The sequence below is a fragment of the Amia ocellicauda genome, chromosome 11 (genome assembly GCF_036373705.1).
Source record: "Amia ocellicauda isolate fAmiCal2 chromosome 11, fAmiCal2.hap1, whole genome shotgun sequence".
Taxonomy (NCBI): domain Eukaryota; kingdom Metazoa; phylum Chordata; class Actinopteri; order Amiiformes; family Amiidae; genus Amia; species Amia ocellicauda.
In genome coordinates this window covers 36,728,349-36,734,878 of record NC_089860.1, presented here as the reverse complement: position 1 = coordinate 36,734,878, position 6,530 = coordinate 36,728,349, and the positions used below count along the sequence as shown (strand labels likewise).

Below are 6,530 nucleotides of genomic sequence, written 5' to 3'. Positions count from 1 at the left end.
CCGCCTCTAGCAGTGGGCGGGGCTTCAGTGACCTGTAATGGCAGCTGCGTTTCCGTGATGCGGTCAGTGGAGCTGCAGGTCACTGACCACTGAGTGGACACTGGTATGGGCTCATACACTGGCTCCCAGTAAAAACTGAATTAACAACAATCATCGGACTAAGAAAGCGGCGGGAGGGTCAGTGCAGGACTTTATATACAGTGAGCGGCCAGCGGAGCAGCAGCCAGGGTTTGAGTATAAACTGGCAGAGAGTCGTTTCCCCTTTGAGACACTGGCCACCATCACACCAGCATATTGTATTTATAATAAATATCACCCAGTGCTAGTCATCAGTGGTCATATTGTATTTATAATAAATATCACCCAGTGCTGGTCGTCAGTGGTCACTCATATTGTATTTATAATAAATATCACTCAGTCCTGGTCACCAGTGGTCACTCACTGAACCAGCGCACTGTGATAATGGCCGGTCATGCCTGTAACCAGATGCATTGTGGGATACTCGTGTATAAAACACTCAATATAGGAGGGATCGTGAGATTCAGATAGTTTAATTGAGAATGCCTCGTAAGATGTGCATTGATGAAGTTTCAACATGTTTTTAATTTCCCCGAAGTTAATCTCATAACAGAAACACTGGGCTTGTGAGCTGCGCTTCCTAAGCGCTGATGAACTGAATAGCTGTTTTTTCTCTTCAGCCTTTAAGACCTGATTCCACAAATAAATAAATGTCTAACTTTGTTTCCTTTCAGTGCTGTGTGCGGACAGGATCTCTCTCTTAATAACAGACACATTATACACTGGACCCGCTGTCACTACACTGTCACTACACTGTCACTGCACTACAATACACTACACTACACTACACTGTCACTACACTACACTGTCACTGCACTGCAATACACTACACTGTCACTGCACTACAATACACTACACTGTCACTACACTGCAATACACTACACTACACTGTCACTACACTACAGTACACTACACTGTCACTACACTACAGTACACGACACTACACTGTCACTGCACTACAATACACTACACTACACTGTCAATACACTGCAGTACAATACACTACAATACACTACACTGTCACTGCACTACAATACACTGTCACTACACTACAATACACTACACTGTCACTGCACTACAGTACAATACACTACAATACACTACACTGTCACTGCACTACAGTACAATACACTACACTGTCACTACACTGTCACTGCACTACAGTACAATACACTACACTGTCACTGCACTACAGTACAATACACTACACTGTCACTGCACTACAATACACTACACTGTCACTACACTACAGTACAATACACTACAATACACTACACTGTCACTGCACTACAATACACTACACTACACTGTCACTGCACTACAATATACTACACTACACTGTCACTGCACTGCAATACACTACACTGTCACTACACTGCAATACACTACACTACACTGTCACTGCACTACAATACACTACACTGTCACTACACTGCAATACACTACACTACACTGTCACTGCACTACAATACACTACACTGTCACTACACTGCAATACACTACACTACACTGTCACTGCACTACAGTACAATACACTGCACTGTCACTACACTACAGTACAATACACTACACTGTCACTGCACTACAATACACTACACTGTCACTACACTACAGTACAATACACTACAATACACTACACTGTCACTGCACTACAATACACTACACTACACTGTCACTGCACTACAATATACTACACTACACTGTCACTGCACTGCAATACACTACACTGTCACTACACTGCAATACACTACACTACACTGTCACTACACTACAGTACACGACACTACACTGTCACTGCACTACAATACACTACACTACACTGTCAATACACTGCAGTACAATACACTACAATACACTACACTGTCACTGCACTACAATACACTGTCACTACACTACAATACACTACACTGTCACTGCACTACAGTACAATACACTACAATACACTACACTGTCACTGCACTACAGTACAATACACTACACTGTCACTACACTGTCACTGCACTACAGTACAATACACTACACTGTCACTGCACTACAGTACAATACACTACACTGTCACTGCACTACAGTACAAAACACTACAATACACTACACTGTCACTACACTGCCACCATTAAGGCATTACACCCCGTCCACTGCTGAGAGGCCGACTGACCAGAGGCACGAGACATTATTTGCATGTTAGCTTTATATTTATTTTGCAAACTGCACATTTAACATTTATATTTAACATTTATATTTAAGTTTTAAATTTATATTTTACATTTATATTTATATATGGCTTAAGTATTTACTAAATGTGGAAAAAAAAACAAGGTTTAACTTAAATTTGTGAAAAGACACTTGAAAAAAGGGTGTGCTGTTATACATTTGGCACCCCATATTAATCTATGCAGGGAATCTCTAATAAAACCAAAAACACCCCTTTGTGGATACAATTTCTTGAGTTATGTAGGAGCTTATTTAAGTCAATTTAATGGCTCTTGACAAGTTTGCTTTGCAAATACAAATATTGTACTTCAAGTTTTAAGTTATATTGGTGTGCAATGTCTCAAGGTCAGCACCCAACACAAAAACCAGTCTCCAGTTTAGTCTCGTCATCCACTAGAGAGAACGAAAACATTACATTTTCTCAAACGTCACCTTTCGCATGTTCATTAAGCTGGGATTCCTCTTTTCACGGTTCAATTATTTGCAGAAAAACATTTTTGATTTCATGTAGAACCCTTAATTGCCTCACAATGTGTTGATTTTATTGTTTCTAGATCATCACAAACCTGCTTCATTAGGAGAGCAATTTACACTGCACACTAAAGCATAGTGAACAAATGTTTGAAGACAAGTTAAACATGATCACCAATCTCTCATTTCTAAATAGTTCCTTGGCAGGGAGGACAAAGTCTGCGTATTTGACCTTTTGTGGTAGATTTGTTCACTGTAGCTGTAATTCCTAAACATCTGTGAAATAAAGTGACACGATTCATCTGAAAAAAACTGCACATGAATATTCCCACTGGTATCTCGGAGCACAAATGCACATCCCTATACCATCAAATCAGTAACAAATGATTAGGCTTGCGATTGTGTGAAGACTGGAGGTTGTGTAACAGCAGGTGAAGTGTTGCTTAGTCAGTCAATGTTTTCTGAGCTTTTAGATCACAATTCAATTGAAGTAATTCACTCCATTTCCAACCATAGTATTGTGTAGCAGTTGATCCTGAACAGCTTTAGTGACAGCATAGAAATATATATATATATTTTAACCTTTGTCATAGTGGCTACTCTGCGAAGGGCACTTAAACTGGTTCATTTAGTTTTTGTTTCCAGGGGTTCTAGCCAGCTGCCAACCATGGAGAATTTGGTGCAGGAGGTTTTGGAAGCAGTTGCTGGTAGGTTTGAAGAGCCCAAGAATGTGCAATGGATTTTACGTCTTAACACTGGTCTCTAGGCATACAATGTAAATTTGAGAATGCATTGGCAGCTTTTAAAATCTAATTTCCAGCAGGTCCCATGCATTACCAGCAGGCCTCCCAGTTTCTGTCACAGTTTGCAGAAAACCTGTTGCTTAACATTTCATTAACAAGACAAGACCATGGTTTCAGAATAATGTAGTTTTATTAAAGCACACAACCGCACAGATCAGACGCTTCCTTCGGACCAGGCAGCTCAGTCACCGAGGCGCCGTGTCCACACCCTGTGTAGCACAGATACAAGCAGTGTCAGGGATGAGACAACACTCGAGCCCATTCTCACTCTGACCCAGTACCAGGACTCTGCTGCCCTCAGTCCCATATCCGCAAGCATCATCCAGCAGTCCACAACTGTGTAGGGTGTCATCACCGGTCAGCAGAGCCCTGGGCAGGGCTTCGACTGGGCCAGAACTCACAGAACAGCCTGGCATTACAAGAAAATGGTCTAAGCAGGTCGAGCTTACCTCAGAGTGAGGGGTCCAGTTCAGCAACAGACAGGGTGCGCCAGTCCAACACCTGCACAGAGAGGGAGAGTTAGTTAGCCAGAGTCTCCTGGAGAAGCAGATTACTGGTCACATGGGACCGGGCTCCAGCACAGAGGGGGTTAAGTGTGGGAGAGTAGAGTGACGGCACCAGACAAGGACCGGACTGGACTGTCAAAGACCCCCCGTTGCTCTGGCACGCTCTTGGAGAATCAGAGGCTACGGTCAGCCCCGATCCTTGGAAAGCGTGCGGCGGCACTGAAGCCTGTAGTTCAAGACGATTCTCAGCAGTTTCTCCAGAACGCAGTGCATTTGAACTGCCCAAGATTACAAGGCTGGGTTCTCCATCAGCACAAGAGTCTCCTCACTACCAGGCCCATCCCAGGGTGCCTGGGATGGGCCTGGTAGTGGAGATACTCCCAGATCGCACCCACGATAGACGGGGCTTCTGAACCTGGTGCTCGGACAAACATCTTATTCAAAAACTATCACTAGTTATAGTGGACCTGTGACTTACCAGTCTGAGCATCTCCGAGAACGACTTCCCGCTGTTACAATGGACCACAAGCAGCAAGGCCGGCCCAAGCCGGTTCTGCAAGAGAAGGGTTCACATTAAAGACTACTGCAGGTACCCCTTGCTTTCCATTTGCAGTCTGCTGGTACAGAGCAGAAATTAAACCGCGGTTTCTGAAACCACAAGCCTGGGAAAACCCAGAGCGAGTTTTTGCATCAGTAGTGATCACCGTGTGGCCAAAAGCTACAGACCTAATCAACTCGTTAGTCTGGGGGCCGGCCTGGCTCAGCACAATTGAGTACAGTAGAGTTCTCATTATCGAGCCGAGCTCTCAGTGAGGGCAAGTGTGTCATCACCGCCAGGCCACCCCCCCTGACTGCAGTGGATAATCAGAACCAAAGATCAAACCCATCAGCGAGACACGCGAGGTCCTCCGGGGCGAACACGAGACCCTCGCATTCAGCTGATCTAGTCTGAACCTCAGAGAAACTGCATCAGGAATCTGGGGCCGGTTGCACTAAGAAGATCTTGCATTAAGTCTTAGTCCAATGCCTGCGATTCTGGACTTACGCAAGACCACTGCACAAAACAAAACCTCACAGGTCCTACGTCAGCCTGGCTTACCTGCTGTTGCTAAACGGCAAAGTCTAGTCTGATTTTTGAGAAAAAAAAAGGCTGCTTGTCAAGTAAAAAATACAAATCTCACTGAAGATTAAAAACTTGCGATAGTTGGGCAACTAATAACAGGTAAATTTGGGGGGAAATGCAAATAAAAATAAAGCCTGGAATGAAATAACACAAATGCCATCAACCCCGCCAGTGCGGACTGTAAACGTGTTAAAATTCAGTTTTTAAAACTTTAACTTCAGTTTATTTTGTTTAAATACAGTACATTCAATAATAAAGTGTATACTACACTCACCTAAAGGATTATTAGCAACACCTGTTCAATTTCTCATTAATGCAATTATCTAACCAACCAATCACATGGCAGTTGCTTCAATGAAGAGAATGATAGAAGAGCAACTTTGACTGAAATAACCACTCGTTACAGGAAAAAGAGGCTACAATTTGCACAAGCTCACCAAAATTGGACAGTTGAAGACTGGAAAAATGTTGCCTGGTCTGATGAGTCTCGATTTCTGTTGAGACATTCAGATGGTAGAGTCAGAATTTGGCGTAAACAGAATGAGAACATGGATCCATCATGCCTTGTTACCACTGTGCAGGCTGGTGGTGGTGGTGTACTGGTGTGGGGGATGTTTTCTTGGCACACTTTAGGCCCCTTAGTGCCAATTGGGCATCGTTTAAATGCCACGGCCTACCTGAGCATTGTTTCTGACCATGTCCATCCCTTTATGACCACCATGTACCCATCCTCTGATGGCTACTTCCAGCAGGATAATGCACCATGTCACAAAGGTCGAATCATTTCAAATTGGTTTCTTGAACATGACAATGAGTTCACTGTACTAAACTGGCCCCCACAGTCACCAGATCTCAACCCAATAGAGCATCTTTGGGATGTGGTGGAACGGGAGCTTCGTGCCCTGGATGTGCATCCCACAAATCTCCATCAACTGCAAGATGCTATCCTATCAATATGGGCCAACATTTCTAAAGAATGCTTTCAGCACCTTGTTGAATCAATGCCACGTAGAATTAAGGCAGTTCTGAAGGCGAAAGGGGGTCAAACACAGTATTAGTATGGTGTTCCTAATAATCCTTTAGTTGAGTGTATATTTTTAGGAGTTCAACGAGTGGTTTTTAGACCTACAACTCGCCGACACCGAGGGGGGACACGTCCTGCCGTTGCTCATCACATTTCTAACCCTCTAGTTACCGGACAGCTTCTGCAAACCTCACTGTGCAATCTGATAGTGAAACACTTATTAGATTTAAAATATAAATGCATATTGTTTTGGAGTGGTGTTTAATACAACTACTAATTTTAACATGCCTATTTGTATAGTCAGTCACCAATAT

The 6,530-nt window shown here is 43.4% G+C and overlaps 1 long non-coding RNA gene and 3 other non-coding genes across 4 annotated transcripts; all 4 read right to left on the bottom strand.

The window, feature by feature from the left end:
- Positions 1 to 3,674: 3,674 nt before the first annotated feature.
- LOC136763609 (uncharacterized) lies at positions 3,675 to 5,358 on the bottom strand. The gene is made up of 3 exons (XR_010820997.1): positions 4,548 to 5,358; positions 4,013 to 4,064; positions 3,675 to 3,772 (listed from the first exon to the last, which is right to left on the bottom strand). It is a non-coding gene; the product is annotated as an uncharacterized LOC136763609 (long non-coding RNA).
- LOC136763809 (small nucleolar RNA SNORD99) lies at positions 3,853 to 3,926 on the bottom strand. Its single transcript, XR_010821117.1, has one exon. It is a non-coding gene; the product is annotated as a small nucleolar RNA SNORD99 (small nucleolar RNA).
- LOC136763797 (small nucleolar RNA SNORA44) lies at positions 4,155 to 4,283 on the bottom strand. Its single transcript, XR_010821107.1, has one exon. It is a non-coding gene; the product is annotated as a small nucleolar RNA SNORA44 (small nucleolar RNA).
- On the bottom strand, positions 4,824 to 4,907 carry LOC136763787 (small nucleolar RNA SNORD103/SNORD85). Its single transcript, XR_010821099.1, has one exon. It is a non-coding gene; the product is annotated as a small nucleolar RNA SNORD103/SNORD85 (small nucleolar RNA).
- Positions 5,359 to 6,530: the final 1,172 nt, after the last annotated feature.